The sequence below is a fragment of the Pelophylax lessonae genome (assembly GCF_965119305.1).
Source record: "Pelophylax lessonae genome assembly, chromosome: 1".
In the NCBI taxonomy this organism is placed as follows: domain Eukaryota; kingdom Metazoa; phylum Chordata; class Amphibia; order Anura; family Ranidae; genus Pelophylax; species Pelophylax lessonae.
Genome location: NC_138768.1, coordinates 889,164,018 through 889,175,602, shown reverse-complemented (window position 1 = coordinate 889,175,602; position 11,585 = coordinate 889,164,018). Strand labels below are relative to the sequence as shown.

The 11,585-nt window shown below is 43.0% G+C and overlaps 1 protein-coding gene and 1 pseudogene across 2 annotated transcripts in view; both read right to left on the bottom strand.

The window, feature by feature from the left end:
• LOC309550814 overlaps positions 1-11,585 on the bottom strand; it is a 567,902-nt pseudogene that overhangs the window by 284,220 nt on the left and 272,097 nt on the right. The window lies entirely within an intron of this gene.
• LOC309548616 (uncharacterized protein) overlaps positions 1-11,585 on the bottom strand; it is a gene marked incomplete at both ends in the record, with an annotated part of 254,414 nt that overhangs the window by 151,508 nt on the left and 91,321 nt on the right. The window lies entirely within an intron of this gene.

Sequence of the window (11,585 nt, the reverse complement as noted above, 5' to 3'; positions counted from 1 at the left end):
TTTTATTCAACAAAAAACTAAATATTTTAAAATCATAGAAAAATACAGGCAGATAATTGTGTATTAAGGACACAGTGAGACCACACAACAATGGTCTATGTTGTACAATATCTCAGTGCATAGAACTTATAAAAGTAATTTACATACAGTTCAAAGTACAAGATCATTAATAGTCATATAATTCTTGGAAACGTGTTGCTTGATATCAGAAGAACCGCCGACGGACACCCAAGCAGTATGGTGCCGGTCAGCAGGGTCGACTGAAAGTATAAGTTAACATTCACCATGTAATATATGACCTTTGCTCGACATGTTTCGCTTTCTTAGACAAAAAAGCTTCATCTGGAGCATATCATTTCTTTGTCTGTGTGAGAAATAACAATATTTAGATAGATTACATATATGTGTTACCTCATTTTCAGTGTGTTATAATTACAATTGCATATCATTTATCTCTCCTTTTAATTACATACAATCGTCTTACACATCTCAGATAAGTCCTTCTATTTTTGCAATATCAACACAATATAACATTGGGTCTTAAGTTGCATTCAGACACTAGAGGGGTTTAGGGGGAACAATGGAGGCTGCCAGTAGTGAGTATATGTGGGGATCCATGCTGTAGTTATAGTATAAGCATATATATCCTGTTTATATACCTAGTATATGGACAAGAAAATGTATACATACCTGTACATATAGTAATCAGGCACATATCTCAATTTCCATAGAGAATTCTTTAACGAGGAGGACTGTGCGTTTTGGGAAGCTCAAAAAAGGCAATGTATAGTGACATAGTAGTGAGGGTAGTCACTCCATGTCTCATATCTGAGTGGATGAGAGCAGAAGAACAATGTTTCTCAGAATAGTAGGCGTTTTTATTCTATGATATCACTTTAAGGGAGAGCCCATAAAAGTGCTAAACCATAAACTCAAGTGTTCCAAAGTGGTAAAATCAGTGTGCCTCATGCTTGTTATAAGAGTGTGTAAGTACCTATAGAGCCCATAGATTATCTGCCTTGAAAGGGGCAAAAGAAAAGACATATAGTCATTCTGGACCGTAAGGATGGACAGGTGCCATGCGTTTCTAAACGATTATACCCCAACATACAGAGTTTACCCATTCGTGTATGGGCTACCCCTATAGTAAAATACATATCATGTATATTGGTTTGCTTTCATATACATATGTGAGTATGTGTGTGTAGTCAATTTGGTATCCAGCCCACCCTCCTCCATAATAGTAGGGGGGTGACCAGAATTATATATAGATAGGCAGTTGCCACATAGGGTCCAAGATGAGTACATGCAAAGCGTACTTAGAATAAACATAGGTAGTAAACATAGTGGTAAATATATAGAGTGCCACCCAATATAGTAGATCCCTATGCAGTACGAAAGTTCCAAACATAAACAGACACCTTAGCACGGCTCACCAAACTTGGGAAGGACCAGAGCTTAAATGTAGGGAGCGTATCTCCTCTGCTTGTATGTCGGCTGTTAAGCACAGTAAGATTAAGGTGAGTTCCCGGGTATCACAAAAGTGTAATGTTACAGTATTGGTACTGGCCATATAAAGCTTACCCCTTGCCACGCTGTTCCCAGCTTCCGCACAGTCCTCACCGGATGGGGAACCTCCACCATACCAGGGCTTGTAAATGGCGCCCTTAAGTAGCATGGATCCCGGGCGGTTCGTCAAAAGGACGTCACCGCCCCGGCCACTCCCACCGGACATCGCTCGAGAGCAAGCGCGGGGACACCCCAGCGAAGCTCTCGGCTCAGTCACAGGTGTATGCAGATCATACAGAGGCAGGAAGTGCCTCCGTAGTCCGCTCAAGTGCCACAGGAAGTTCCGCCCGGAAGGGGCGGAACTAACCTGCGGCCTATCTGGCCGCACATATCTCACTGATGAGGCCGACCTCCATGCTTACCCACACTGCCCCCACAGGATCGGTCCGCAATTACATGAGAATTCTAATTGCCTGAAATGAAAAAACAACACAACAAGACAGAAATTATATATTTAAAAATACAGATATAAAAGCATATTTCACTAAGGTGCAAAGATGTTCCTGGTAGACCAGGAGATATATATCGGTAATATATTTGTTTATCAAAAATTATTATATAACCATGTTTATTTTTTGACATTAACCACTAGTAAGGGCGTTCAATAGTAATAGCCCTAATGAAAGAACAGGGGCTGAACTGCCCCCTACTAGAAACACTTCCATACTTCAAACCCCAAGGGAAAGTTGCATATTTTGACTTATTACAAATCCTCAAGATCATAATATTGATGAGATAGGGATTATAACACAAAAAACTATTTGTTATACATAGGAAAGGAAGAGGGGTATATGTGCCACAGAACCTATTTAATGTGAAGAGGTATCAGAATAATTAAATATACAGGGGGAGGATGACCACGCCAAAACCAAGCAGACACCCTGACCCATATATCCCACATAGGGCCATTATCGTAACCAGAGTATGCTACTCGAGGTCAATTAGGTCTATTGGCACTAAGTAAACAAGGAAGCCTTCACAGAAAGGGTTTGTACGACTGTGTTTCGTTCAAACCAGGTCTATAAGTGGCATTGAGACGCTCTATCCAGAGAGTCTCTCTCTGGAGAATTTTTTTGTCCCAGTTGCCACCCCGAGGATCTTGAGGAATAACCTCAAGCACATAAAATCTTGCCTTTCTGGGATTGAACCTGTGGTATAGGTCAAGGTGTCTGCTCACGGGCGTGATCATCCTTCCCCCTGCTGATACGTACACATGGTCATTTATCCTTTGGCGGAGCTCTCTTATAGTTTTACCTATATAGAACATGCCGCAGGCACAATGCATCATGTATACCACTCCACGGGTGCTACAGTCAGCTCGAAATTTTGGAGCAAATATTTCCCCATTAGGTAGAGTGTATTCAGTATTCTCCTCTATCCAAGGACATAGGGCGCATTTGCGACATTTATAAGTACCTCTACCTGTGGTTACTTTATTTCTGATGGGTTGATAGTGGCTTGTTGTTAATTGATCTCTTAAAGATCTTGTTCTCCTGAAAACAATTTGGGGATGTTTGCCCACGTATTTGTTTATAACCGGATCATCACGAAGAAGATGCCAGTTCCGTTCAAGAATATCTCTCAAAACTTTTTCATGAGCGGAGTATTTGGTTATTAGTTTAACTGTCGGTTGCGTGTTTGGAGGTTTGGCTCTAAAGATGAGGCTGTTTCTATTTTGAGAAAACGCTTTGTTGAAAGCTGTTCTCAACAAACGCTTACTGTATCCACGAGCCATTAGGCGTTCTCGTAAAAGGTTAGCCTGTATTTTGAAATCGTTATCAGATGTACAATTACACCGTAGGCGTATGTATTGGGCGTATGGAATACTACGTATAAGCGCCCCTGGGTGGGCGCTAGACGCATGTAATATTACATTCCCTGACGTCTCCTTTCTATATAGGTTAGTCGTCAGGTGTCCATCCACATGTTTGAGTACCGTTAGGTCAAGGAAATTAACACTCGAGTCACTGATGGTAGATGTTAACTTCAAATTGAAGTCGTTTATATTTAGTTGGGCAATAAACTCATCTAGCATTGATTTTGAACCTGTCCAGACAGCAAAAATGTCATCTATATAACGAAACCAAATTGCCACGGATGAAAAGAAATGGGATAAATTTTCATCTGATGTGATTTGTCGCTCCCACCCCCCCAGGTACAGGTTGGCGTAGGCCGGGGCACAACAAGTGCCCATGGCCACGCCCTGTACCTGGAGGTAGTGGGACCCGTTGAAAGTAAACCAGTTGTGTTTCAAAATAAACAATAAAAGTTCCAAAATAAAATCACAAAATGGCCAAGTGTGATGGTCTTGCTCATATAAGAACGTGCGTATCATCCCGATGCCCTGCTCGTGAGGGATACTGGAGTATAATGCCTCCACATCCAAAGTCACGAGCAGGGCGTCGGGAGGAACCACCATATCTTCAATCATTTTTAAAAACTCGAGTGTGTCCTTGACGTATGGCGGTAACCGCACTACGTGTGGTAGTAAATAATAATCGATCAAACGACTAGCATTTTCAGTTAGACTTCCAATGCCCGATACAATAGGTCTACCGGGTGGAGAAGTTAAGTTTTTGTGGGTTTTTGGGAGTGAATAGAATGTCGCCTGTCTCGGAAATTTGTTGTTAAGAAAATTATAGCAGTCTTTATCTATAAGAGCCAATTGATATGCACGTCCGATTATATCCAAATACTCTGCTTTAAATTCTGTAGTAACCGATGGGGATATCTTTTTGTACCATGTACGATTTGAGAGGATATTAAGGCACATTCTCTCGTATCCCTCTCGAGTCATCAATACTAGGTTACCACCCTTATCTGAGGGTTTGATAACCAAGTCTGTATGGTTTCTTAGTTTGTTAAGCATCTGTAGTTGTTGTTTAGAAAGATTATTTTGTGTTGATTTTAACTCACAATTTTTAATCTCACCTACCACTGTAGTCAGAAAAGCCAAAAGGTTAGGATTTGTAGTCAAGTCAGGGAAATTATTAGATTTTGGTTTGAAGGGGACCTGTCTTGGATTTACTGTCTTTGTTTGTATAGGTTGATCGGGGGACTGGGAATCCGGAAGACTGCCTTCCTCCAATAGTAAGATTAAATCCCGTAGAACACGGAATTCTTGCATTGTATAATGTTTTATTTTTTCTGAGATTTCTTTATCTTGTGTATTACGTTGTCTTTCTGGATCGTAAATATGTTTATACGTCAAGTTCCTTATGAACATATAGACGTCCTTTATGGTCTCATATCTATCCATAGGAGTAGATGGGCAGAACGTGAGGCCAAGTTCAAGGACCTCTTGTTCTTGGGGGGAGAAGTGATAAGGGGTTAAGTTAATGATCGATAATTTTAGGTGGGAAGGCTTAGTGATGTGCTCAGGGGAAAATTTGAGGCCTGGGCCTGTGAAGCTGCGAAGTGGCCATCAATAGTGGTTTGTCTCCTTGTTTACTTAGTGCCAATAGACCTAATTGACCTCGAGTAGCATACTCTGGTTACGATAATGGCCCTATGTGGGATATATGGGTCAGGGTGTCTGCTTGGTTTTGGCGTGGTCATCCTCCCCCTGTATATTTAATTATTCTGATACCTCTTCACATTAAATAGGTTCTGTGGCACATATACCCCTCTTCCTTTCTTATGTATAACAAATAGTTTTTTGTGTTATAATCCCTATCTCATCAATATTATGATCTTGAGGATTTGTAATAAGTCAAAATATGCAACTTTCCCTTGGGGTTTGAAGTATGGAAGTGTTTCTAGTAGGGGGCAGTTCAGCCCCTGTTCTTTCATTAGGGCTATTACTATTGAACGCCCTTACTAGTGGTTAATGTCAAAAAATAAACATGGTTATATAATAATTTTTGATAAACAAATATATTACCGATATATATCTCCTGGTCTACCAGGAACATCTTTGCACCTTAGTGAAATATGCTTTTATATCTGTATTTTTAAATATATAATTTCTGTCTTGTTGTGTTGTTTTTTCATTTCAGGCAATTAGAATTCTCATGTAATTGCGGACCGATCCTGTGGGGGCAGTGTGGGTAAGCATGGAGGTCGGCCTCATCAGTGAGATATGTGCGGCCAGATAGGCCGCAGGTTAGTTCCGCCCCTTCCGGGCGGAACTTCCTGTGGCACTTGAGCGGACTACGGAGGCACTTCCTGCCTCTGTATGATCTGCATACACCTGTGACTGAGCCGAGAGCTTCGCTGGGGTGTCCCCGCGCTTGCTCTCGAGCGATGTCCGGTGGGAGTGGCCGGGGCGGTGACGTCCTTTTGACGAACCGCCCGGGATCCATGCTACTTAAGGGCGCCATTTACAAGCCCTGGTATGGTGGAGGTTCCCCATCCGGTGAGGACTGTGCGGAAGCTGGGAACAGCGTGGCAAGGGGTAAGCTTTATATGGCCAGTACCAATACTGTAACATTACACTTTTGTGATACCCGGGAACTCACCTTAATCTTACTGTGCTTAACAGCCGACATACAAGCAGAGGAGATACGCTCCCTACATTTAAGCTCTGGTCCTTCCCAAGTTTGGTGAGCCGTGCTAAGGTGTCTGTTTATGTTTGGAACTTTCGTACTGCATAGGGATCTACTATATTGGGTGGCACTCTATATATTTACCACTATGTTTACTACCTATGTTTATTCTAAGTACGCTTTGCATGTACTCATCTTGGACCCTATGTGGCAACTGCCTATCTATATATAATTCTGGTCACCCCCCTACTATTATGGAGGAGGGTGGGCTGGATACCAAATTGACTACACACACATACTCACATATGTATATGAAAGCAAACCAATATACATGATATGTATTTTACTATAGGGGTAGCCCATACACGAATGGGTAAACTCTGTATGTTGGGGTATAATCGTTTAGAAACGCATGGCACCTGTCCATCCTTACGGTCCAGAATGACTATATGTCTTTTCTTTTGCCCCTTTCAAGGCAGATAATCTATGGGCTCTATAGGTACTTACACACTCTTATAACAAGCATGAGGCACACTGATTTTACCACTTTGGAACACTTGAGTTTATGGTTTAGCACTTTTATGGGCTCTCCCTTAAAGTGATATCATAGAATAAAAACGCCTACTATTCTGAGAAACATTGTTCTTCTGCTCTCATCCACTCAGATATGAGACATGGAGTGACTACCCTCACTACTATGTCACTATACATTGCCTTTTTTGAGCTTCCCAAAACGCACAGTCCTCCTCGTTAAAGAATTCTCTATGGAAATTGAGATATGTGCCTGATTACTATATGTACAGGTATGTATACATTTTCTTGTCCATATACTAGGTATATAAACAGGATATATATGCTTATACTATAACTACAGCATGGATCCCCACATATACTCACTACTGGCAGCCTCCATTGTTCCCCCTAAACCCCTCTAGTGTCTGAATGCAACTTAAGACCCAATGTTATATTGTGTTGATATTGCAAAAATAGAAGGACTTATCTGAGATGTGTAAGACGATTGTATGTAATTAAAAGGAGAGATAAATGATATGCAATTGTAATTATAACACACTGAAAATGAGGTAACACATATATGTAATCTATCTAAATATTGTTATTTCTCACACAGACAAAGAAATGATATGCTCCAGATGAAGCTTTTTTGTCTAAGAAAGCGAAACATGTCGAGCAAAGGTCATATATTACATGGTGAATGTTAACTTATACTTTCAGTCGACCCTGCTGACCGGCACCATACTGCTTGGGTGTCCGTCGGCGGTTCTTCTGATATCAAGCAACACGTTTCCAAGAATTATATGACTATTAATGATCTTGTACTTTGAACTGTATGTAAATTACTTTTATAAGTTCTATGCACTGAGATATTGTACAACATAGACCATTGTTGTGTGGTCTCACTGTGTCCTTAATACACAATTATCTGCCTGTATTTTTCTATGATTTTAAAATATTTAGTTTTTTGTTGAATAAAAGAAATCTTTTTTTAAAAAAAACTCTTGTGCCCGAAATCCCTGTTTCCCAATCCTTCCAAATAAATTGAAAAGTAGTAAATTGATATTTTTAATTCAACATCCCCCTCCCTTTAAAATATGCAAAATTATTATTATTTGCATTTATATAGCGCCAATAAATTCTGTAGCGCTTTACAATATTCAATTACAAGCAAGTGGGTCCTAAAAAAATCTGTATTCATAAGTGGGTCTCGGCCCAAAAAAGTTTGGGAAGCCCTGTAATATAATATATAAGATATTATAATATAAATGTTATGTGTTTGTGTTTTGTGCAACATTTGAATTTCCCTCCCAGTTCCGCTCCCATGCACCATTGCTGCTGCAGGGAACGGAACCAGGAAGTCATCAGACCGACGGACGAGCGGCGGGGATCTCAGCTGGCGATCACAGCAAAGGGAGATCATCGCTGGATGGCCAGGAGAAGGTAAGGAACACCGCTGCAGGCTCTGCACATCTACCCCGCTAACGGAGTTAACGCTGACTTGATGCTGGTTAACACTGGCCGAATGCCGGTTAACGCTGGATTGACTATGTGACTTTGCCTTTGACTATGGAAGTCCTTTCTAGCTCCCTGAGGTACTATCTCCTGAGATAGCTATTTGTACACCTTTGCTTTACTGCTGAACGCTTCAGGGCCCACACTGGCACCCCCTTTACTTCCCTATCTTCAGGGTTTGGACACTTGGCACCCCCATTCACTCCCACAACTATTGGTTAGCTGGCTCCTGGATCCCCTTGACCTTCTGGAGTGGTCCCCTCGCTTAGGCAGACCCCTGGGCAGACCTTTAGTACTCACAATACTGTTTTTCCTGAAGGCCTCTGCCCAGCAGCTCCACTCGGTCAGAAACACTCTGGATCCCTCTCTGCAGCACAGCTCAACCTCCGGTCCCCTAGGCTGACTGCCTGGACCACCTTCACTCTGTGACAGGAGGAGAGACAGCAGTCACCTCCTCCTGGGACTGATGCTCCCGCCAAAAGACGCTCTGTCACATGCTCCCTCAGGATTTATTTCCAATCCCAGGGTGCACTGCGGCAAAATCCCCCCACTGAGACAGTCATAAACTCCGGTGTGCTATTAGCAAGGTTTCCTCCACCGTCCAACAAGATCCCTTATTGGACACAGTGGGGAAACTCCCCAGACTCAACAGACACACCTGGAAACATGTGACAGACTAGCTGAGAATTCAGGCCCCCCTGATAAGCAGACAGGGCCATATATGTTTTACCTAGCACCTACCAAGGAGGGTGCTACACGTGCTGTTATCTGGCCCTTGAGGCACGATTTCTCCCACTGACATGAATGATGGGGCAGAATTCCTTCCATTGGCACCAACAATGGGGCATAATTCCTCCCATTGGCACCAACGATGGGGCACTGCATTACATTAACTGACAATTGTGCGGTCGTGCGACGCAGTACCCAAATAAAATTGATGTCTTTTTTTCCCACAAATAGAGGATTATTTTGGTGGTATTTGATCACCTCTTCAGTTTTCATCTTTTGTGCTATAAACAAAAAAGACGGACGATTTGGAGGAAAAAAAACAAAAAAACAATATTTTTTACTTTCTGCCATAAACATCTAATAAAAAAAATGTAAAAAAAATCAAAATTTCTTCATCAGTTAAGACCAATATGTATTCTGCTACATATTTTGGTAAAAAAAAAAATCCCAATAAGCATATATTGATTGGTTTGCGCAAAAGTTATCGCGTCTACAAACGGTGGGATTTTTCATGGAATTGTTATTTTTTTATTTTTTCTAGTAATGGCGGCGACCAGCGACTTATAGCGGGACTGTGACATTGCGGTGGACAAATCACACAGCTAACTGATACTTTTTTGGGGACCAGTGACACCAATACAGTGAAAAAGATATAAAAGAAATATGCACTGTCACTGTACTAATGACACTGGCAGGGAAGGGGTTAACATCAGGGGGTGATCAAAGGGTTAAATGTGTTCCTAGGGAGTGCTTACTCACAGTGGGGTAGGTGCTTTATCTGTGGGAAGGCAGAGATCCGTGTTCCTGCTTAGCAGAAACACACAGGAAGCTACGGTTGCCACCTTTTCTTTAAGCCAAACCCGAACACTTTAGCCGCGCACGGCAACATTTATTTTTAAGGGGGAACGCTGCAGACTCTGATGTAAAGGGGAACTCTAATATAAGGGGGCTTCTGCTCACCAAACCTCCCACTTACATCAGAGTTCCCAGCGTTCCCTCTTTAATTAGGGTTCCAAAAGCCCCCCTTACATCAGTGTCTACATGGCACCCCTTAAATCTTACCTTAGGGTACTCAGTCACTTGGAGGCAGGAGAAAGATGGGAGAGCGGGCGGAGACTTCAGTCATAGACATTGGATGGTGAGCTCATTCACCCGAGGATGGAGGCTCAGGCATCAAAGCCTTTCATCCACTGTGTATCTGCCAGTTGCTGAGCTTCAAACGTTCAGCCCACACATCCCTTTCCTGAGGCACAGAACGCCAGGGATTGGAGTGTGGGTGGGCAGACAGATAGGAAGGGGTGGGAGGAGGAGGAGTAGATCAAGCCCTTTCTCCTCTCCTGTCTGTGTATGGGGGTGGGGCCGGTGTGAACATCTATGCACTCAGGGGTTGTGGTACTTGGTTACTTGGGGAGCCACAGTCCATTTTGAATATTGTGTCCGGGATTCAGGTGACCTGAAACCCAAACACATGATTCAAAACCCAAACTGTCTGGGTGAATCCTGGATGGGTGACAACCCTACAGGAAGTGCCAGCTAGTGTAGTTTTGGGGTTAAAGGGTTTGAGTAGCAAAGGATTAAAAACACTCCAAAGAGGTAAGATATACAAGTGCTTATCTGGTGGCAGAGTCTGTGGATGTGGAACCTCCTAGAACCGTCCTGCAGGACCGCTATCACCTATTCCAGCTGCTGAGCAGAGAGATGGCTGGCTTGGGAGCCTGGAGGAGCCAGTGTGGAAGACACAGCGGAAGTGACGTCACCGGAAGGATAGGAGGTACCAGATGAGAAGAGAAGCAAGGCTACGCATGCAGAGTATTTTGCTCCTTGTACAGGCCTTTCCTCTTAGTCTATACAGAACCAGTCACAACTCTGAGGACAGCAGCCGCAGGTGGTCCCATGCATTCCTTTATTGTACCCCCATAACCAAAGACCAGTGGCATTTTATGGAATACCCTCTACCCTGATCATTGGTATTTTTAAATATTTATTACTGGCTGGACTATATATAATCTCTGTGCGCCAGTATCTCCTTCCTCCATTAGCAGAAACACAGGATCTCCATCTTCCCTACTAACAGAACGGTGATCTGCCTTGTTTACTTTGTCAGACCAGTGTTCTGCCTCTCTCGGGAACGATTGCTGGGTGCCGGTGGACATCATGTCCTCTGGACCTGCTGATTGACTCTCGCTGTGTCCAGCGGGAGCTGTGTGCCAGCAGCATGCATTGACGCCCCAGACCCGAAAATGCAGATGATGTAGAGGTACGTGATTCTGCGCCCAATGGCCACCCTGCCGCAGTACATGTATGTGGGTGGACAAAAAAAAAGTTTCTCTGATAAAGAGAGAAGCTATGACCTGGTGGATTACATGCAGAACTCCTGGGCCCAGCTGAGGACATTTAGGGCCTTAAGATTGAAGATGTGGTGGATGTCTCCTTTTGGTTTGGGAACTGTGGACAGAGTAGATCTCTTGGAACTGTTCTGGCCCCAGACCTGGAAATGCAGATGACGTACAGTTACGCGATTCTGCGCAGAACAGCTGCCCTGCCGCATTACAAGTATGTGGGGCGGTCAACGAAAAAGTCTCTCTGATAAAGAGAGAGAGGCTATGACCTGGTGGATTACATGTGGAACTCCTGGGCCCAGCTGAGGACATTTAGGGCCTTAAGATTGAAGATGTGGTGGATGTCTCCTTTTGGTTTGGGAACTGTGGACAGAGAAGAACTCCTGGAACTCTTCTGGCATTAGCTCAGTGAGATAGAGTTTGGAAGACTAAT